At 32.1% G+C, this 24,150-nt stretch overlaps 1 protein-coding gene across 1 annotated transcript in view; it reads right to left on the reverse strand.

Annotated features, from left to right (window-relative positions):
• Window positions 1-371: 371 nt before the first annotated feature.
• LOC129913047 (uncharacterized) overlaps window positions 372-24,150 on the reverse strand; it is a 248,694-nt gene continuing 224,915 nt past the window's right edge. Inside the window, exon 10 of the mRNA XM_055991431.1 lies at window positions 372-694. The gene's annotated coding sequence lies outside the window, so the exon portion shown is untranslated. The remainder of the gene's footprint in view (window positions 695-24,150) is intronic.

Here is a 24,150-nt window from a genome sequence, read left to right on the forward strand (position 1 = left end):
TTTTGAAATAAAGTTTCGAAAGCCATATCTTTAAAAGTACAAATTTTACAACATGGATTTTCGATAAACCAATCGTCTTTGAAACTTTCGGATTAGAAATCATTAATTTGAACTTGTTTATGGTGAAATTTCTTTGATAATTCCATTTGCGTCTTCTATCATCTTTTTCAAGTGTGATCTCTTTAGTACGTTAAAACAAAACCATCTTAAATTTGGATGGTTGGCAGGAGTGAGTCATTTCAAGCAATTTTGAATTACTGGGTTACTTTGGATTCCAACCAAGATATCATAAAAAAAAGCGTAAACGAAGTTATGATGGGGTTTGATAGTATTATACTAAAAAAACAAATACAACATACCAAAAATAAACATTCTTTAAAATGCCTTAGTGATCACATTCCATGTCTTTATGTACTCGTAATGTATCAATGTAGATATACTTTTCCGTTCAATACCAATAATGTTCAAAAATCTCTTCAGTGAATTTACGTGATGGTCCTTTTAGGACACGATTTAACCCTCACCACTATGCCAAAAACCGATTACGAATCAAACCCACTTGATTGAAGAGAAAATCCTCCCAGAAAAAAAGATTGATGGCTGTTTCATGTTCAAGCATCCGTCTTAAACTATCCGGATTCGCCTGTTGCCATTTTGAGCTCACATTATACGTGCTATACTTTCTCTTCTATCTCTACAAGAAAAAAAAAAACATTATTGTGTCAAATTCAAAAAGAATTTCAATGAAGAACAAATTTAAATTTATTATTACATTCGAATGGTCTTCTATACCCTTATTAGATTTATAAATATATGTGTAAATATTTTTCTTTTTTGGAAACCTAACTAAATCTACCCGTACCCTTACCCATGTCAATGTTCTGTATAAAAAAGAGTAGATACGAAGAAGAGTAACCATGACTTGTCTACGTCTAGCTTAAATATTTATAACTAGAAGTTTAAGGATTCTTATGTTACCTAAAAGTTTATAAACTGGCAGGCATCGTTTATTACCACTTTGACTTTTGACAGCAGATTTGAATATAGTTTTTTAGTTTAGTTTTACATAAGACATAACATTCTTTTTGAAATTAAATTTTAATGTTTTTTGAAAAACGTTTGAATGACATTTTGAAATATGTAGTTCCTTATACTCAATTCCTAGCTTAACATTTGAAATATTTGAACTCTATCAAAGCATTCCTGATATAGTAAAGAATTTTTTAATGTATGTATTGCAAGTAATCTGAAAGCGTTCGGAGAATATGTTATTTTGGAGATTGGACCCAGTGCCGGTTTAAGCACTACCGGCGCCCCTGGGCAAAGATTGCAAGTGGCGCCTCTAAAAAAAATTCATCTAAAAACATTTTTTTTAAATCACGAAAAAAAGCAATAGCAGATTATGTCTTACCTCTCATATACTTGTTAATGCATTTATTAAAAATGTGCAGTGTATTAACTTAAAAAGGTTAACTTAAAAAAAAAATTAATTATTCACGTCATTTAGGCTCAATTGACAAGACTACCTTTTTTGTTTAAACACATTTAAAGATATGGTACAGTTGGTTTTATTTGAACAATATTTTTTCAAAAACTTTTTCAACTAGGTACATTAATGTCGTTTTCAATTGGAATCACTCAATGATTCACTCATTCTGAAATCCAATAAAAAACTTTGAATCGCTTCCACCCAATTCTAAAATTTAATATCTGTATTGGTGAAAAATCAAATATTTTGTTTTTGTTTTTTCACTAGGAGAGTAAAAAACTTGCAGCACGCTTCTTAATGATTCCAGGCGCTTCCGGACTGCCAATCGAAAACAACATACCTTTATAAGTATAAGGTTTGTTCGTTGTGAGCTCTAGGGCACTCTGGGTCGCTCCGAATTCGTTGTCAAGCGTTTTTTGTAGCTCCTTTTTCAACCAGAGTTATTTCCTCTGTGTTCGATGTTCGCTGATGAAACTAAAGCTCTGAGGTGTTCGATGTAAAATGGGATTTTGTGTTTTTGGGTTTTCGGAATTTAGGGTTTTCTGGATTTTGGGCTTTCTGGATTTTTAATTTCGGGATTCTGTCCGTCTCCCTTCTCTTTCCTTATTCATTATTATAGGGGCACCTTTGCAAAAATTAAATTGGTGGGAGGAATATTAGGATTGCTTTAGTCTTTCAAAAGAAATTGGGGCGCCTTGTTCTTCAAAGATGAACGAAGATTTTGGACACCATTGTCCTTCCGGAAGCCAAATAAATTAACCCAAAATTGGGGGGCGCCTTCATTCTTCAAAAAGTTTAGGACAAACAATACGAGCGCCGTTGAAAATGTAAAATAGAAAAAAATTGGGGCGCCTTTGTGAATGTTAAAAAAAAAAATAAAACATCGATTGGAAAGACTTCGTTATTTATATAACTTTTGTAAAAGTTCGGGGCGCCTGCGGCGCCCCTCAATTCTCGCGCCCCTGGGCGATGGCCCAGGCTGCCCCCCCCCTAAAACCGGCTCTGATTGGACCGTATGCTTTAAATCAAACTTGCTCATGGTCAATATTTTTAAAAATTATAATTAGGTATATGAAACAAAATTGTGCACACTGTCTGCTGACTGGCTGAATTTTCAAGTTCATTTTCAAATTTTTTGTTTGCGACATTGACTTAAGCATCATTTTAAAGGTAGGTACAATCAGAGAAAAAAAAATTTAAAAACATTTGTGCAATTAACACATGCAATTTCGATTGATACCTCAAACATGTTTATCATTTAATGTGAAAAAAACGAAAAAAATCTATCTTTTTTTTCTTCCATTACATTTAAATCCATTTTTTTATACTAAGATCTATAATAAATTTTATATCATATGAAAGCTTATTATTTCAGCTCAAAATAATCACCTCAATCATGTCTGTACGACATCTACAAAAAGAGTTGAAATTTTTTGAATGCAATTAATTTTCATCAAAAAAGGCAAAAACAAACTTTTTTGTCTTCCATCACCTTAAATCAAAGTCCCGAAACAAGTTTTGGTTATAACAGATATGAAATCAGAGTGAACAGGTATATGCATTCACTTTTTTGTCTTCCATCACCTTAAATCAAAGTCCCGAAACAAGTTTTGGTTAACAGATATGAAATCACAGAGAACAGGTCTATGCATTCACAAAATTATTACAAATGTATTTTTTTAAGATTTTCAAAAATTTTAACATCACCTTTTTTTTTATTATTGCGCTATTGATTCCTCAATCGCTAGAATTCGCGATTTACTTATGCATTAATTAATTATTTCCAATGCCTTCAAAAAAGCATTAACTAGACAAGAAGAAGTGACACTTCAATCTCTTAGTAGAATAAGTTCCCAAAGGTGCCTTCTCTCCTCAAAGTAATAAATAAACAAGATTAAAAAATCTATGAATGACTCTTACAAGGTTCAATACCGTAACCTTAAGACACATCTATTATGAAAACTAGCTTGAACCTATTTATCAAAACAAAAATATTCCTTCATCTTTTCCTACCAAGTCGTGTCATACAATTTGAAAGGGGTTTTCGTCCTTCTCCTTTCAGAGAATTAACGTCGCATAAAGCTATAAGATTTATTAACTTGTAACAAAGTTTTCCAAAATTATTTTTCATAAAACATGTCGACATTTTTCTCCAAACTAAGGAACGAGACGAGTATACAACAATTTTGTTACGCTGCGCTTGGAGTTAAATTAATACTTTACACCAAAATTAGGAAAAACAAAGCTCAGAGTATTATTTAAGAAAATTTATACTGTCCTCACTTCTTTTCAATCCTAACTTTTTTTTGTTTGTACTTTTGAAGGAGTTCCTCTTCTACCTATCCAAAGTTTATGTCTGCCTTTATATTCCCTAGCAAATAACTATCACGTACAAAACCGTAAAGGCGTTTGTACGTGGCACCATAACACTTTCAGTTGAGTATAGCGGAGGTATGGTGTAGGTTCCTAATCAGCAATCCGTGTTATACTTTTGCGGAACGTTGGTCTTGGTGTTTTTTTACTTTTTTTTTTCTACAGAGTCTCAATGTTACTTTGAAGGATAACACGAATTCGTGCTTTACTCCTTTATCTGAGGTGGATGGAAGCAGGATGCTAAGAGTTATGAGGTGTTTTCTAAGAACTGACAAGACAAAAAAAAGTGTCAAAGTTTAAACTTTCTATGAAAATCTTTACCTTCGTTCTTTCCTTCCTTTTCCAACATAATAAGTGGAACTTATATTCAAGTTGAAATCGTGGAAGGAATTGATGTAAATTCTTATTCCTTGTTTGTGCGTACGATTTGTTAACTTTATCACGTTATAAAAACTCACTACTGACTGTTACAAGCCTAACAAAAACAACAAGAAGAAGAACAATGAAAATACTAACAACCGTATACATCGAATCTCATAACGAAAGACATTAACTGGGTGACATTCTTTTGGGAGCTAAGTAAATCGGTTTTAAACGATTAAATGTCACCCCTTTGGGCTTACCTGTGCTATGGAATTATACGCGTGACATAATGATATTTGATGATAAGGCTTAGATATTTGAATGTATCAAAACAAACTTTTTCTTAAAAGTATTTACTAATTCTTTTGTTAATGGTAATGGGATTTGAGCAAATGAAATTGAAAAAAAAAAAAATTGGTTTAAATTAGCGAGTATTATTACAACTCAGTTAAGCCCGAAGTTAGCTTTTGATATTACAATAATTGTTGTTAATTGGAGAGCTTATTTTGACTCCAAAAATTATTCGGAGTCATGCCAATAGCTCTGTTCCTTTTATTTCTTTTAATAACATGTATAATTTGAAAAGTAATTACAACCCAAACCCAACTAACATAACAGCTTCTGTAAATTCAAATCTCGCAGGTAATAGCTTTTATAGAGCCTTTTTAGTGCTTGCTTCAGAAGTAAATTGCTTATAAATGTTCGAACTTGTTTATTAACTTCTTATAAGTTGTTTAAAGTTTAAATACTGTTAAAGAAAGTTAGCTAAAGAAAGCTTGTGTTTCGGATAAGCTTCGGTTAGTGTACTTCTAAAAGTTAAGGGAAGTTTGAACTTCGAAAAGACTTGGTTAACAACCTTCTTTAACTACTCTATCTAGTTTTTCGGTAAGACCTTAAAATCTCTTAATCTCTTAACAAAGCTTAAAAAAATTACCAATTTGTGTTATTGTTTTTTGTGTTGGCATTGAATAAAATCTAGCTCGTACATCCATTTTGTTCGTGGAAAATATTATTATTTTCAGAAATTTCGATTGTTTTTCTTGTTTTTTCTATTATTTCGATGAGATTTGTATCAAAGAGCTATACAAGCTCTTCCGAAGCTATATGTCAAATCTCACAGCTTGGGTAAACCTTAAAAAGACATTTTTATAAAGACCCCAACTTGTGTAACGTTCTCATTTTGACATGCCCAACAGCCAAAAATCTTAATAAAGTTTAACAGAAGTTGAAATGTAGCTTCGGTAATACCTTTACCGAAGCTGAAATATGTTAATTGGAAATCCATGGCTTTAATTTTGATTATACATATTTTCATTTTCTTTATAAGAAATTCAAGAACTTTGATCTCGAGGATCATATAAGTTAAGTATTCATACATAAATATAAGAAACATATTTAATATACCTATTAGAGAGAAACCGCAACCAGACTCGGGACGACAATGGATGAAATACAAGATCTTCAAATATAAGTGACAACTGACTTAATCGTACCAAAGCAGTAAATAAATGTCTACTTTAAAAATAATTAACAAATACTTATTATTTTAGAATTATTTTAAAAATTTCAATAAAATTTTTATAAACCAAATAAAATAAACAAGCTATTATCAAACTGCCCATTATAACTCGGGCCAATATATAGCGTAGGGTGGGTCAAAAAAATTTAAATTCTTTTTTTGATTTGGTATTCCGAAAAATCGATTGCCAGACACCTCTAGAATATACATACCAAATATGAGTTCTTAATATTAATGGGAAGGTCCTCCGCTTCGCAATTTTCCATTTTTACATCAAGCTTCTACTAAAAGAATATCATTTTGTTTTAAATCGATTTCTTAGCAAATGTTTTTACAAATTCTTGTAGGAAATTGAGCGCTCTACAAAAAGGCCTTGTACACTTTTTTCGTTTATCTAACCGTTTAATAGATATTTGAGGTCCAAAAATCAAGAAAATCTTTAAAAATTCGTTTTTTGTTCTTAATTTTGTAACAAATTGAAAAATTATAATAATCAAACGCGCAAGACATATAGTCCGGTCAATTTAGACATCCGAGGTTACATTAATTCCCAGCAAGCTGAAAATTGGTAGGATTGTTGAAAACACCATCATAAATTAAATCTAAAAAGTCCTCATCGATCCGAGGTCTGGAAAAAAATTTACGGGGGGTCAAAGGTCACAAAAACTGGTTTTTCACGATTTTCAGCAAAACGGTAAGTCTTATCAAAAAATTTTCAATGCAAGAATTGTAGACCAGGTCATTATATATAAAAAGTGGCATGACACTTTTTTTCCTGAGACCCACCGTTTCTTAGGTATAACGATTCAAAAAGTTGAAGTTGAGTTGTAATCCTCATAATCAGGCCTATTCTGAAAAAAACTCCCTACTGAAAAGATCTTGAAAGTTCTTTATTTTTTTTTGCTTAAATTTCGTTCTTCAATGGTTAAGAATATGGGAAAGCAAAAAAAAATGGAAATTTTCACCATTTGCCCGATTGGGGCCCTTCTCCCGAAACAAATTTCCCAGGGAATTTTTGTTTAGAATAGGTCTGAACATATACAGGGTGTCCGATAGAGAATGGACAACCCTAAGACGGCTGATAGCCACTCTTATGACTGTTCTAAAAACAGATAGAAAAAAGTCCTATCACAACCAGTTCATAAAATATTGGCTTTTTTTCGTTTAGTGTATTTTAAATTTTATCATTTTCGTTCACTACAACCACGAATAAATGAATTTTATTTATTTCTTTTTTTTATAATTTTCTACAATAATTGGATGAGTACATAAACGCTTTAAAAACTGCAAAGCTATTGCAAATTTTCGTAAAAAAAAATTTTGAAATCTGTTTTTTGATGCAAAATGTGAAAAAAGTATTTTATGAAAAATTTTAAACACCTGTGGTATAAAATAAATCTATGGAAACCTAAGTGGCCAACTTTCTTAAAAATATTCTCGTCTAAGGGGAATATTTTAAGTAAGTTGGCCACTTAGGTTTCCATAGATTTATTTTATACCACAGGTGTTCAAAATTTTTCATAAAATACTTTTTTCACATTTTGCATCAAAAAACAGATTTCAAAATTTTTTTTACGAAAATGTGCAATAGCTTTGTTTTAAAGCGTTTATGTACTCATCCAATTATTGTAGAAAATTATAAAAAAAAGAAATAAATAAAATTCATTCATTCGTGGTTGTAGTGAACGAAAACATAAAATGATAAAATTTAAAATACACTAAACGAAAAAAGCCAATATTTTATGAACTGGTTGTGATAGGACTTTTTTCTATCTGTTTTTAGAACAGTCATAAGAGTGACTATCAGCCGTCTTAGGGTTGTCCATTCTCTATCGGACACCCTGTATATGTTCAGACCTATTCTAAACAAAAATTCCCAGGGAAATTTGTTTCGGGAGAAGGGCCCCAATCGGGCAAATGGTGAAAATTTCCATTTTTTTTTGCTTTCCCATATTCTTAACCATTGAAGAACGAAATTTAAGCAAAAAAACATAAAGAAATTTCAAGATCTTTTCAGTAGGGAGTTTTCTTCAGAATAGGCCTGATTATGAGGATTACAACTCAACTTCAACTTTTTGAATCGTTATACCTAAAAAACGGTGGGTCTCAGGAAAAAAGGTGTCATGACACTTTTTATATATAATGACCTGGTCTACAATTCTTGCATTGAAAATTTTTTGATAAGACTTACCGTTTTGCTGAAAATCGTGAAAAACCAGTTTTTGTGACCTTTGACCCCCCGTAAATTTTTTTCCAGACCTCGGATCGATGAGGACTTTTTAGATTTAATTTATGATGGTGTTTTCAACAATTATACCAATTTTCAGCTTGCTGGGAATTAATGTAACCTCAACCCCTAATTTTAGTCTAATTTGACCGGACTAATATTCTTGTAGGAAATAGATTGTTTCACAAAACATGTCTTAATAACTTTTTTCATTAATCTAACCATTCTAAAGATATTCGAGCTCAAAGTTAAAAAAAATTATAAAAACATTTTTTACTTTTCAAAATTTTCTAATTCACTGAAAATTCATTATTTTCAAATTAGCAAGATATGCTCTTGTAGAGGCTTAAACGTTATATAAAAAATTCCTTGGAATCAAATTGATTGCTTTAACCGTTTAGAAGATAATCGTATCCAAATCGCAATGCATACGAGTCATAAGAAAACTACTGAAATCAGTGGGCATTGGTTTGGATACGAATATCTTCTAAGTATTTGACTGTTTTCCTCTGATACAAATTTTCCAATTTGTTCTTGGAACACAGGTCTTCTTCATTGATTGTTTAGTCGTTAACATCAATTTTCATCACATACATATGTCAAAATTCCATTAAAAGAAATGTGAAATATTGATTAACAAAAAAAACTTACAATGGAAGAATTCCACCAAATTTTAATAGTAATTGTCTTCCTAGCCTTTACCTACATACAACCTTAAGAGAGGATAAAACGGTTAACGAAATCGGTCAAAGCGTTTACCACTCTGACGTCAACAAAAACATTATCTTCACTTTCTTATAACGCGCGGTCAGTAGCAAAGCAAATTCATTTCTTTTATACTAAGTCTGAAAAATGAAAAATCGCCTAAAACGCTCAAATTTTCTAATTTTTACTAAGTCTGAAAAATGAAAAATCGCCTAAAACGCTCAAATTTTCAGATAGACTTATAAAACTAATTGCATTTGTTTGTCAGCTCGAGTTCTTGATACATTTCAAAAATCAAAGTTTGTCCAAGCTACTTTCAAGAAATATTTGAAATAAAAAATTTGCACTGAACATGAACAATTCAAAAGTCTTCAAAACTCCCAATAAATGTTACGCATACACCACAGTGACTTTCTTAGTTTCCTCCAAATTTCCAAAGCTGAATATTAAAACCATCTGTACTACTAACTGAAAATTATACGGTTGTAGAGTCAAAATTTTACTGTGCTAAAGAAAGAGTATTGGAATTTGTTTGAATTACCAGTGTTAATTGAGAAAAGTTTAAAAAGTAAAATTTTTACACTGAAGTAAAAAATTAATTTTGATTTTTAAGAGGTTGGTAATTTGAAAAGAGTTTTTTTTGTCATAATTTTTTAACTAAGCTTGGGCTAACGAAAAAACAAGTTGGGTTATCCTGGGCTAACCTTAAACATCTTCTACCTTCTACAAAAAAAAAAAAAAAAACATAATTAACCTAAATAGTTGTTCTTTTTGCAATGCTACTGTACTCATGTACCCATAACCTTATTACATACAAGAGGTCCTTATAATAAGCATCTTTTCCTGAAAAAATTTGTCTGGTGTTTAATGTATTTTGTCGATAAATGCCAAGTTCTGCAGATAAAAAAAATAGTAAAAAGCAAAAATATCACATCAATTAGCCGTTCATTTATATTGAAAACCCAAAAAAGCATGAAAAGAAATAAAAAATTCAATACAAAGTATATATTTTCAATGTCATCGATATAGTATATTTCATTTTCGTCATCAGAGATCCTTTTACGGAAATCTACGTTGTTTTTTTCTTTTTTTTTTTTCTCCACCCACCGACCACACCGCCCCTCCGGCAAAGAACTGCCTCTGCCTCGCATATCACAGTTAATGGCCTGGAAAAAACGTAAACAAGTCAATTAATGTGATTTACTCCGTCAACGGTAGGAGAGAGGAATAAAGCATTCATCCTTACCATCTCTCGTGTTTCATAGTAAACTGATAGGTAGGTATGTAGATTGTTGGAGAAAAGATACCTTACTCATACTTACACGTCAACACTGATGATCCATTTAAATTCAATTACCGGAGCAATTGATCGAAAGAAGCCTTTAAAATTTAATTTATTCTCGAAAAACGGAGAGTTAAAAAAAATATAATTTACAACAAGACACGGATGTAAATTTTTTTTTTTACAAAAATAAAAAAAAGACAAAATGAAGTAGGTAAATAAACGTTTTGCTTTGAGAGTATTTAATTAAATAAATGCTATGCCTGCCAACTGACAGATGAACTGCGAGCTGTTCTCTCAAATTACACTCATACTCTTTCATATTACTTTAACATTTTTACCTCTTCTCTGAAGGGCTGAAGGACTTTGGTACAAAATATTTTTAAAACTGGATAAAATCTATCAAAATAGATAAAAAAAATACAGAGAGAAAAGACTACCTAAAATTAAGCGGATTTCTGACTGGTTTTTTTTCCTAGAGGACTTCTGTCTTAAATTAAGCGAAAATCCACTAAATTTAAGATGAAAATCTGCTTATTTTATAATAAGAAAACTTAGCGGATTTCTGTATATTTTTGCCAAGATGACTTTCGTCTTAAATTAAGCGGAAATCCACCAAATTGAAGATGAAAATATTTGTATTTTTATAATAATAAAACTAAGCGGTTTGCTGAATGGTTTTGTTCAAGATGACTTCCGTCTTAAATTAAGCGGAATTCCACTCAATTTAAGATGGCAACCTTTCAATTTTTATAATAATAAAATTAAGCAGATTTCTGCATGGTTTTCGGCAAGATGATTTCTGTCTTAAATTAAGCCAAAATCCACTTAATTTAAGATGAAAATCTGCTTATTTTATAATAACAAAATTTAGTGGATTTCTGCATATTTTTTTTGCCAAGATGACTTTCGTCTTAAATTAAGCGGAATTCCACTAAATTTAAGATGGCAACCTTTCAATTTTTATAATAATAAAATTAAGCGGATTTCTGCATGGTTTTCAGCAAGATGACTTCCGTCTTAAATTAAGCGGAATTCCACTAAATTTAAGATGGCAACCTTTCAATTTTTATAATAATAAAATTAAGCGGATTTCTGCAAGGTTTTCAGCAAGATGATTTCTGTCTTAAACTAAGCCAAAATGCACTAAATTTAAGATGAAAATCTGTTTATTTTATAATAAGAAAACTTAGCAGATTTCTGTATATTTTTGCCAAAATGACTTTGGTCTTAAATTAAGCGGAAATCCACCAAATTTAAGATGAAAATCTTCTTATTTTTTTAATAATAAAATCAAGCGGATTTCTGTATGTTTTTTTTTGCTGGATGACTTCCGTCTTAAATTAGCGGAAATCCACTAAATTTAAGATGAAAAGCTCAATATTTTTATTAAACTAAAACTAAGCGGATTTCCGCATGATTTTTTTCCAAGCTGACTTCCATCTTAAATAAAGCGGAAACCTACTAAATTTAAGATGAAAATCTTAATATAAATCATAATACATATAACTAAGCGGATTCCTGCATGTTTTTCAAAATATAAGAAATATTAATTATTCATTATTTTCGTCCAGCATTTGATCCACTGTATGGTGACGGCTTGAATAATGTAAAGGACTTTTATTTTGCTTGGCTGTAATGAGTGCCTTGAGAGCTTAAATTACTATACGCGTTGTGTTGTTGATGGAAGTCCTCCATCTGGATCCCGGAACTTTAGTAAAAAGCACAGACACACTATAGCAGCGTATTATCAAACATTTTCTCGTTTTTTTGTTTATTTTTTTTAAATAAAGTTTTTCAAAAAAAAAAAAAAAAATAGAATAAGAATAACATAAAAGAAGAAACAAAATAATGTTATGGTACGGTATGGTAATTTTTGAAAGAAGAAAAGACAGGGGAAAATATATACATATCTTCTATATACAATTTTCCATGTTGAGTCGTGTGTAAAAGTTTTTCATATCTACTCTATACTCACATTAATGTTTGATCCTAGAGCCAAATATGTGTGTTATATGGAAAGAATGTTCAAGGATAGAGAAGACGGGTGTGCGGTGCGACGACGACGTATTCCACGCACATGTGACTGACTTATAATTCTACTTTTCAGTTCTGTGTCTCTGATATGATTGACACCAAAGTGTTTCCACTTGGGATTTGAATGCCAAAATTTACTTAAAAATTTAAACCAAATTAAGCAATTTGCCTGGGTTTGTTTTTTGTTAATATGAACATTTATGAGTTTTTTTTTTTTTATTTTTAGGTTGAGTAGGCAAATAAGTGAGATATTGTCATGGGAAATCAGGGAGTATTGATTTGTTGAGACAGTTTTTGGTTGGGATTCCTATAAATAGAGATTACAAAAAACTTTTTTTTTCGTGTTGGGATACTCAAGTTTTATTATTTATGATTTATGTTTGTTTGAAGCTTAAATTTCTTGTATCTGTTAATTCAAAACTTGTTAGTTTGAATTAAATAATCTTGATGGTTTTGTATGACTCCTTCAAATTAGCTAGGTCTAGTGACTTATAAGTCTCAACCATTCCTGTGTGCGTTTAATTAGTAAGCTAGAATGGAGGCGACGTACAAAATTCTGCCGAGTCAGAACGACAAAGACTTCTCCATGACAATCATATTCTTGAAGGAATTGTCAATTCTTCACAATTAGCAGGAGGTACGCCTGAAATAAAATTGTAAGTGATAAATGCTGGATCTGAACCCAGAATCGATACATTTTAGTGCCCTGATCTAATATGCTCAAGATCTGCAGAATTGGTATACAAATACATCTTCTCCCTATTGTCAAATTCACTCTGTACCGCAGGCTATTCTGCAACTGCATGGAGAAAAAAGGGCACCTTAAAATAAGATGATGCCTACCTTAAATTCCACCGTTTTTAGCTAGGATTTCCACTTAAAAAAGTGGAATCTGTTTAAACTCTGTTTATTTTAAGGTGAACTTCATTCCATTTAATTATGAATTTTCATCTTAAAAAATCAACAAAAAATTAAAACTTGAGAACTATCGTCAAAATTGAGATTTAGTTTATCATATCTACTTATTTCCAACATTGAGATAAGTTGATGGTTAAGCACTCTCCTAGGCTGGCAGATTTTTTTTTTTAATTAAAATGTATCCACAAAAAAAAAGTAGATTTCCGCTTAAATTAAGCGGATTTTTTTAATTTGCACATTCAAGAAATTAAGAAGAATTTTCTTAGCAGAAATCCGGTTGATTTAATACAGAACCTGCTTGTTTTCAGGTGATCTTTGAGTTTTGTTGACCTCCAAATTGGAGGAACCAATGCGTGGAAGTCGATTCCTCAAAACTAAAATTTCCCAATATTCGTGGTTTTGACAAAAAAAGAAACCGGTCAATGGTAGTGAACTTATAAATTTATTCAAAACTAAGAATGTGATGAAGAAATTATGTATATATATGGCGTTAAAATCTCGAAAATTCAAGTCATTCCTGCATTTGAGTTTTAACCTTTCAACTTTATCTTGGCGTTTATCAAGCGAAAACAAGAATTTGGTAGTAAGACAAAAAAAAAAAAAAAAAAAGAGTGTGTGTACACATGTACACGCGACTGAAGTTATACTTCTCATTCAGTATATGTAAATGAATTTTATTTGATATTTTTAATTTCTATTATTAAAGTAATTTATCCACACGTCGTTTTTTTACATTTTTATCAAGTGAACAATAAATTAATTCTTTCATCCTCCTTGCGTCCATGTAGTTTTCAATTTATTCTGTGAAATTTACTCATGTTGTGCGGTTCAGAACGTACGGTATATGCTTAACGAAAGTAAATGAATTGCGCATAAAATGTGCGATATGGTAATTTTATGAGAATTGTGTGCGCTTCTTCAGCACTAGTAGTAGCAATATGGAACTTGCAGGGTTGCTACAAAGCTCAAAAGTGAGCTGAGCTCAGCTCACAGCTCAGCTCAAATTTTGAGCTAGCTCACTTTTGAGCCATAGCTCCAGCTCATTTGAGCTGAGCTGAAAGTGAGCTGATGGTTGAGCTGAGCTGTTGGGTGAGCTGAGCTGTCGGTGAGCTGAGCTGAGCTGTTGGGTGAGCTAAGGTAAAGTGAGCTGAGCTGAGCTGTGATGGGTGAGAGGATACATTGATTTTTATTTGGAAAGTATAATGAAATTTGAAGATATTTTAAACTTTTATAAAACACCATAGCTTAAGATGTTTGGTTCTAGTTATTAACGGAATTATTTTAACACATGGATATTTTTATAAATAAAACAGATAATTTTTCGTGATCTTTTCTCTTGGTTTTTTCAATAGTAAATATATTTCTATTTTTTTAGTAAAATATTTCTTTTTTTATCATAAAAAAAATTCCGGTACAATCCGGTTTTTCGACTTTTTTCAAAATTCCGAGAAAATCGCGTTTGAAAGTTGGGGTAAATTTTTAATTTCGAAAAATCCCCGAATCTTTGAACGCTCCTGGTAGCTAAACCGCTTGAGAGCAATTTTTGGGAGTGATGCCAAATGATAGCTTGTGTCATGGGCCTACGCTTTGCACATTATCAGATTTTAAAAAAATCGCCTTAAATGTTAAACCGCCACATCATGCCTTTTTTTTCAGAATCGTGCCTATTTTTTTTACTTTTAAGTTCTCCCGGTTTGAGAACGCGTGGACTTACAGGAATGGGAGTTGTACCCAAATGTAGGTTAGAGTCCCCGCTACCTTTTGGCATCAAAAATTTTATTTTCATTTTCTTCAAATTCCGCAATATAGGCGTTGGAAGTTGGGGGCGCGAAAAAACTTCTGGGAGCTGAACGCTTTGATCTAGAGGCAGGGGAGTGGTGCCATATGAAAGCTTATATTTTCAGCTACCCGATAGTGGTATAATCCGGTTTTTCGATTTTTTTTCAAAATTCCGATAAAATCGCGTTTGAAAGTTTGGGTAAATTTTTTGTTCGAAAAATAAACGAATCTTTGAATGCTCCTGGTAGCTAAACCGCTTGAGAGCAATTTTTGGGAGTGATGCCAAATGATAGCTTGTGTCATGGGCCTACGCTTTGCACATTATCAGATTTTAAAAAAATCGCCTTAAATGTTAAACCGCCACATTTTTTCAGAATCGTGCCTATTTTTTTTTACTTTTAAGTTCTCCCGGTTTGAGAACGCGTGGACCTACAGAAATGGGAGTTGTACCCAAATGTAGGTTAGAGTCCCCGCTACCTTTTGGCATCAAAAATTTTATTTTCATTTTCTTCAAAATTCCGCGATATAGGCGTTGGAACGCTTTGATTTAGAGACAGGGGAGTCGTGCCATATGAAAGCTTATATTCTCAGCTACCCGATAGTGGTATAATCCGGTTTTTCGATTTTATTCAAAATTCCGAGAAAATCGCGTTTGAAAGTTGGGGTAAAATTTTTTTTCCAAAAATCCCCGAATCTTTGAACGCTCCTGGAAGCTAAACCGCTTGAGAGCAATTTTCGGGAGTGATGCCAAATGATAGCTTGTGTCATGGGCCTACGCTTTGCATATTGTCAAATTTTTAAAAAATCGCCTTCCATGTTAAACCGCCACATCATGCCTTTTTTTCAGAATCGTGCCTATTTTTTTTTTACTTTTAAGTTCTCCCGGTTTGAGAACGCGTGGACCTACAGGGATGAGAGTTGTACCCAAATGTAGGTTAGAGTCCCCGCTACCTTTTGGCATCAAAAATTTTTTTTCATTTTCCTCAAAATTTCGAGATATAGGCGTTGGAAGTTAGGGCGCTCACTTTCAGCTCAGCTCACTTCCAGCTCAGCTCAAATGAGCTAAGCTAGGGTACCTAGCTCAAATTTGAGCTGAGCTGTGAGCTGAGCTGAAATGTGAGCTTTTTGCAGCTCTGGCAACTTGCCACATGGAAATTATCACATGTAACTTGCCACATGCAACTTGCCACACGCAACTTGCCACATACAACTTGCCACATGAAACATGTAACTTGCAACGTGTTGTGTGTTTTATGTTTGCCGTACTGCGGCGTACTGCATTTTTAAATACTAAAGTACTGCCTACTCTAAAGGTGAAACGCCAGCCCTGCTACCCAGGGTGATCGCGTCATAATCCCTTTGACATTCTTGTCAAAAAGTAAATTTTCATACCCACCCTCCCATAAGAAGTATAACTTCAATAAAATAAGAACAATTCAAGATCTTTGGGATCCTCAATCTCCCGTTTTTTTTTTTTCAAAATGACTTGATGTCTTTCTGCAAAGACTTGATGTCTGTCGTACAATCTCCCTGCTGAATCAAAGCATTTTTCAGCACTAAGCATGTTACGCACAGCCTAGATTCTTTCGAACAGGCTACGAAATGGTGAAAATTCAGAACAACTTCAACCCACGAGTTTAGCTAGACTGCTGGACCTTAGACGTTAAAATCGGAGTATAAACTCATTCACCGACGACATCTGGCGTTTATCAAACCTCAGTTCCCACTTGTGGAATTTTTCCATCTTGTAACCAATCTATTAGAATTTCTTCACACGAGACAGTCTAAGCCGCAGATTTTTCTGCACGTGACAGTGGAATATTCCCTAGCCAATCTTTACATTACGTTGTGCATGCATTATTGAAAGAAATCGTATTATTATCTTCAAATCTAGTTTGAAAAACCGTTGTTTTAAAAAACTATTCGACAAAATTCACGTTTGCAAGGTAATTAAAAAATTTAAATCCCATCCATCCTCCAAACAAACAACGAAAAAATATAAAAAAATTACTCATTTCTGTTTCACTGACCAGCATTGTTAAACCATCCATTTCAAATAGAAACTACTCTCTCGTAATAGTTTTGTTTTATAATTCTATTAAACATTTTTTGCTATCTCCTAGACCTAGTTTTTTTTTTTACGTTCGTTGTCGGTGAAAGAGAAGACTTTGTTGAAAAACACAAAACACAAGAATTCCATTTTGCAGAATGAATTTCATTTTGAAGTTTATTTTGTATTCTGTTCTCGACAAGATGAGCCAACTATACGCACAAACTTAACCCGAGGCGTTTTTTTTGCTCCTATTTTTTTTAGTATAGCAGAAAGGAATGCTTGCTTTTAATACGTTTCATTTTTGTTGCTTCTAGCTTGCAACTAGGTTAGAGGCAAAAGTGGAAAATCTCTGAAAACATTGTGCATTTTTGTGTTGATGTTGTATGATGATGATGGCAGAAGTAGCAACAGTAGGTTTTTATCCAGTTTAGTTAGGCTAGGACGAATAACATCTTGAGGCACTTGAGACTGGGAAAGATTGTTGTCTGTGATGACCAGACCGTGTCGTCGCGGCATGTTGCCTTTTTTTTTTTTTTTTTTTTAATCTTTTCTAAAGGCTTTGGTCAGACAAGGTAAACAACATGCAAACAAGGACTTTAGCATTGCCTTTTGTTTTTTGTTTTGTTTAATGTGTACTTTTGTATAAGGAATTTGTAAACACATAAATCTTCTCAAAGGGTTAAACTCTTTATTTTAAGTAAAAATGTACTCCTGAGACATTGCATACAACGAAAGTGCGATAACTTTGAAATTTAGCAAACAACAATATTTACTAGAATCTTTAAACATTTTCTAAAAACTTAAAACACAAAAAATAATAGTGTTGAAACATAATGTTGGTATAAAAAATTCAGAGAATATGAAAAAAAAAACAAAAAGTGTTGAAGCTGTTCAAGATTCAAAAGTATCCAAATACATGAGCAGCATGGGTGTCCATGGTTGCGATATATTTTACACTTTCTTTTTTACCACGGATCTTATTTTTTTTTTCAAATAAATTTTGTATTTATTTCAATTAATTTACCTTTTTTTCAATATATTTTTGCTGTTTGTATTTGCAAAACTTTATGTTTGCGGTTTGAAGTCGACTTTTTTAATACCGTTTGTAAAAAATCAGTTTTAAAAATTTCGACACAAAATGTTGACTGGTAAAAAAGCTGAGGCAAACTACCAAATATTTTTTTTTTTAGAAAAGAGATAATTACTCTCTTTCACTCCACTCCAGTGGCGTATCCAGAAAAAATTTTGGGGGGGGGGGGGCTGGAAAATTTTTCAACGAATTTTTTAGAGGATAAATGTGCGAAAAAAGTTTCTCTATTTTTATTCATCTTTGATCGAGAGTGAACCGCTGTGCTGTGATACTGAAAGTGGTACCTATAGTAGGATTTTACTGCTCTCGACAGATTCGTACTACTGTCTCCTCCTTTCACATTCAGAGTATCTAGAGTGTTTTCAAAGTTTTTGTTTCCCAAACATTTTACACAAACAGCAAGGAGTTGAGTCATCCTTAAAAAAAAACACTTTATTTCGTTCGAACTTTGTCATGTGCTGAATCCAAAACTGTTTACAGATTTATTCCTATCACGTCAATAGTTTTTGAGCTATATTCACCACTATTTTCGATATATACGCCCATGTTCCGCAATTCTACCAAAAGTATATTCAAATCTCTTTTCAATTTCACGTGAAATGAAATATCAATATTCTTCATTTCGATCGATTTCGAAAACTTCCAAATTGATTCGAACTGTCAAAACTGAAAGATATTCAATTTTTATTCTGTTTTTAAAGTGAAATTACTGTTGCTTTTTCAATTGCAGATTCATTGAAAAGGGCCCAAAATTCACGAACAGAAACATAGTGAATTGAATTCGATCAGAAAATCTAAATGAGTGAAAAAATGCAGAACACCTAATTTCACTTTCGGCAAGTGAATGCGCAAAAAGTGAAATGCAGAACGTGAAAGTCTCAAAAACTAATTTTGAATGAATTTCTTTTTGATGTTTAATCCGAAATATATGTTTACATTTGTTCGTAATATGTTGCTCTTTAACCCAAATCAGAAGCGCAAACTAGAATTTGCTTAAAGAAACCTGTTGACCACTTAGATTTTGAGATATAAAAAAATTTCTATTCCCAATACCTTTGAGAAAAATATTATTTAAAAAAAAAGTAAATATAAATAAGAAGTTTTTCAAAATTAAACGGTGATGTAATTCGACGTCAAAATACTAAAAAAATGATCTGAAGAATTCGGAATTGGAATAACATCCGAAAATAAACTACATCAACCCTCAACGTCAGCTAAGGTTCATAATCAAACAAACACAAACAACGAATTTGGAGGGGGCTCGAGCATCTGTGCTGCCTCTAAATCTCTAAGATTTACGAACACGTTTCAGTTAATCATGTACATTATGATGAAATCAGCAAAATAATAACATGATCTTGAAGGCTTGGGGGGGGGGGGGGGGCTTGTGCCCCCCCCCCCCCAAGTCCCCCCCTCAATACGCCACTACTCCACTCGTTATATTAAATATTGGATGGACGTGATAACGTCTTATAAATCGATGAACCATGGACAATTGCAAAACCAAGTTATAAATGGTTTTTTAAATACTAATTACAATTTATTTTGGTCAGTTAATATTTGAAAGTTTTTTCTCTTTTAGGAAGACGTCTTGCTCTTTTTTGGGAATCTTATTGCTTTCACTAGACTCAGCCATTTTAAAGTAACGTAGAGAACGTTTCCAGTTTGCCTCGTTGGAGAATCAATCTGTTTTCATAAAATTTGGGGAGACTAAAGGGCTCGAAGTTATTGATGTATCACGAAAAACTAATTAAAGAAAGCCAAGTTATTCCCAAATAAAGACGGTAACGGAGAATACACATACTTGCCTTCTCCATTACGGTCTTTGTTTTTGAATAATTTAGCTACGTTTAATTATTTCTTCGAGAAACTTCTTGAACATCAACTTTATCATGAGTCCTTAAGACTAACCAAGTTTGAAAAAAGCAAGTGAAGAAAAAAGCGCCAAAAATGTCCTCTAAGTTATACTTTGGAATGGCCAAACTACAATCTTGATAGGATCCAAATTCTTCGACCAGGATCCACTAAATGTTATCCCGGGATAAAGTTTTCTCATCTTCATCATTTTTTGTGATATATTTATCATAAAACTCCTCTTTTCGTTTTCATATTTTATGAGGCTTTGTCTATAACCACGTCGGCTGAAGACTAACGTGGAAATACGAAATCATTTTCTGAACTGCTAATAGGTGATCTTCCAAAAAGCTCCAGTCTTTCAGTCTTTGTCACCATTTTAAAATATTGTTGGTACCCAAAATTGAGCCGTGGGGACATCTGAACATTCAACATACTCAATATATTTTGAAATTGATTAATAAATAAACCTCAGCTTTGGAACCCCTTAAAAATAAATTAATATTACCGTAACCTCACCTAGGTCCCTTTAAAACCTATTAAGCCGCTAAAAAATGCTATTATTTTTATTTTTATATCCAATATTAGAATTTCAATCACTTAACATAAAAAAAAAGGATCAACTAATACCAATTCGGTCGCTATTAATGTTCTTTTATGGCATAAAAATAAAATAAAATCAAAACTATCTAAAAGTGCTAGAGACAAACATTAGAACCAAACAAAAACCCTCCTCCTCCTTCTATTCCCCCTCGATATAATAGTTAAATTTCATTGCAGTATTGTTATAGTGTGGAAGAAGTGGGATTTTATACTTTTTACAGCAGTCAATTCAGGAGGTGGGTAGTGATGGGTTAGGTTAACAAGGGAGGTAGTATCGCTATATCGACCCAAAACCGACCCGGACTCTGGGCCGGCACTCCTTAATTTGATTCCACTCCACGCATTTTAACTCCTTGGAGGCCCATTTGCATGCAAAAGCGCTATTTGCTCTGACCCCAATCAATATTGCGTTCTCCCTTCCTAACCTATCCACATCTATACCTTTTTTCTGACCTTTCATTTGTAGGAAACCTCCCTTTTTTCACATTCATATTATACTCAATAACTTTCGAATTTATCGATTTGAAGGTAAACGAACGAGAGCTCTGTGATGGGGAAACTATCTGGGAAAGGGATGTCCTGACCTTTGATTCTTCTATATCGCCATCATCAACGTTTTATACTCTACTACCTACATGCGAAATAAATCTTTATGGAACGAGATTTAGGCTTCAGTTGGCTCCACAAGCTCGCTCGCATGACCTGGCCCAAAAAGAAGAACAATAGAAACTAAAATTATCTGTAGTTCAATGGCCCGGAGATGAGTTATTGTCAATCGAATTATATCTACATAAAAGAGGCTGTAAGGATGTGACTTATCCAACCACCATACATAACATAGTCTTCCTGCAGGGGTATTCCTTTTTTGAAACATTAAAGTTTAAGATCTTACAAATTAACCCTTTTCAATGAAGATTTATCGTCAATTACCTGCACTCACACAAATAACACAAACTTGAAGCTCTGCTGTAAGCCTCTCGGAGGATCAAACAACCTTAAAAAATAAGGTTGCCGCATGCCTGAGGTGTTAAAAGTTTTAGGGAAGGTACTTATAAAGGTGTAATAAGTTCTTTAAGTTCTTTGATTAAGTATGGGTTCTCTCTCATAGTTTTATCTTGTATCAGGTGAACTTGCTGAAATGGCCAGGACCCAAATAGGGTTTTCTATTGGAAAGTCTTAGATTTGTTCTCAAGAATTTTGAAGAGCCTATGATAAAGATTAAAGATTCACTGTTTTTTTTTCAGATTTCCATGTTGGGAACTTAAAACATGGCGGGGCTTATGGAGTTTGTGAATAGGTACAAGTTGGGTGGCAGCCCTGTTCCACCCCGATATAATGCCAAAACAGTTTTATGAGGGTGTTTGTGTCTTTTTTCTTTTGTTCCTTTTTTGTTGGTGACATTAGTGGCTGCCCTTTTGGAAAGTTGTTGACCTGGAAAAGGATAATGTTAGATATATTTTTTTTTTTGATGCGTATGAGTGTGTGTGATTGTTTTTGCCTTACTTCGTTAAACTCTTTAACTTTGGGTCTTTTTTTAAGGTTTGAAAAATTATACCTACCATGATGCGAGCAACCCAGGGGTGGTATGCAGCACTGGTCGTTTGGATGTGGTTTAGTCCATAGGTAGGACTAAAAACAATTTTTGTATTTTTTCATCTAAGATAAATGGTTGGGGAATTCAACATCTTAAACAACTCGCATTAATCATTCAAAGATTCTTTAAAAAAAAATTGGCTTTAATACACTATGATACAGAAATAGTAGTTTTTTGTTGGCTGGAATATATTTTTCCTGGTCTTAAAATATGATCAATAGTGGTGGGGAAAGAGGTTTGGGAGCACGAATATGTGAAGAATTTCCACCCTATCAGCCTCTTCTTTTGTACTGTACTGTACGTTTTCTTGTACATTTTCTCTACTTTTAAAGACGAAAAAAAAAAGAAATTTTTGTATCCCAATGACCAAACTCCTTCACCCGACTGACAATAACCATCAATAATTGCTCGCTTGGTTTGAAAAGCACATTTTTCGTTTCAATTACATCAAAATTCATCGGATTTAAGATTGGATTAAGAATGAAGAAGTTGGTGGCAATGTGAAGTTGGCAACCCTAAATGCTAATTTTTTTTCAAACTAGCCTGGTTATATTGCCAAAGGTTAACCCAGAATAGCCCAAGATTTTTGTTCGTTAGCCCACCCTTAGTTCTAAAATTATGACAAAAAAAAAACTTTTTTTAAAATTACCAACCTTTTAAAAATTAAAATTATTTTTTTCAGTGCAAAAATTTTCCTTTTTACACTTCTTCTTAATTAACCATGGTAATTTAAACAATTTATGAGCAAACATTGAATAATATTGAGAAAAAGTGTCAAACGGACAATTTCGAAATTGACAAAAAATAATTTTGATTTTTAAGAGGTTGGAAATTTGCCAGAAGTTTTTTTGTCATAACGAAAAAAAGTGATGTATTGTTTTTTGTTTTTGAATTATTGTTAGTTGAGAAAATTCTAAGAAGTACTATTCGTGTACTGAAACAGAAAGCACCTTACACACCATTTTATATTTGTTTTTACTTAAAAAAAAAAGTTTGGATAGGTGCTCGTATGGCAAACCAAAAAAATCAATGATTTTTACACTTGAAAAAATATTGGTATTTTGTGGTTTTTAAGGTGAAATAAAACAAATCAACTTAATCTTCTTAACAGGAGTATTATGTGGACTACATTCAATCAAATAAGAATTGTGAATAACGTTTGAGGTGATGTCCACACTAGTGTATTTTTTTTTCTAAATTATAAATGTCAAAAAGTCATTGTGGTGTATGCGTACTATTTTTTTTTTAATGTATGAATTGAATATAGAAATAATGCTTCTATAATTTTTAAACTAAGGGTAGGATAGCGAAAATAAAAAAATGGGCAATCCTGGGCTAACGTTGGGCAAACGAACAACAGTGCAAAATAAACAATTTTTACACTGAATAAAAAATAATATAGGCAACACTCATAATTGGTCGATACGCTAAATTTCCATTCATCCTTATATTGGTTTCATCTTCCAGATACAACAACAAAAGAAAAAACTCATCAAACTGCAACTTAAGTAACTTTTAATAAAAAGATATTCATGGTTACATTATTCATTTTTTTTTTATTTACATTTATATTTTTTTAAACTTTATTTTATATCCTCTTCTTACTTTCTTAAAGCTTTGAAAAATAACTCATCTTCTTATATTCATGAATACACACATTGCCAGTTCACAATTATTTATATTCTCTTTTTTGTTTTTTTGGTTTTCTAGTTATTCTTCATATGATTTTGTTTGATATTTTTTTTTTTTTTTATAATTATATTTATGAATAACGAATATTGTGAATATTTTTTATATATTTTTTTTATTTTAATGTATAGATGCCATGTTTAAATGTTAAATGATTTTTTTGAATGATGATTGTACACATTTTTTTTTTTAAGGGGGGATAGTGTGTGATGAAATTGTATTGTGCTAAAAATAATTAAAAAATCGAATTAAATATTAATTAACTCGGAGGGTTTTCTTTTTATTTTGTGTGTCGTCAACAGAATTATTATTTTTCTAAAACTTAAAATTAACAATAAAAAAAGAAAAGATAATGGCATTTAATTTTTTTGTTTTTCTTATATTTAAACATAAATTTGCAATTTATTTTTAATTTAATTTAAATATTATTATTTTTTTTTTTAATTTTTAACGTACGCGCATCTTTTGCATTAATAAATATTTTATTTATTCATTTTGGCTTATGTATATGAAAAGTTTTGATTTTTTTTTTTTAAGTTTCATGTTGTAATATTTTTTTAATTTATAAATAAATC

The sequence above is a fragment of the Episyrphus balteatus genome, chromosome 3 (genome assembly GCF_945859705.1).
Source record: "Episyrphus balteatus chromosome 3, idEpiBalt1.1, whole genome shotgun sequence".
Classification (NCBI taxonomy): domain Eukaryota; kingdom Metazoa; phylum Arthropoda; class Insecta; order Diptera; family Syrphidae; genus Episyrphus; species Episyrphus balteatus.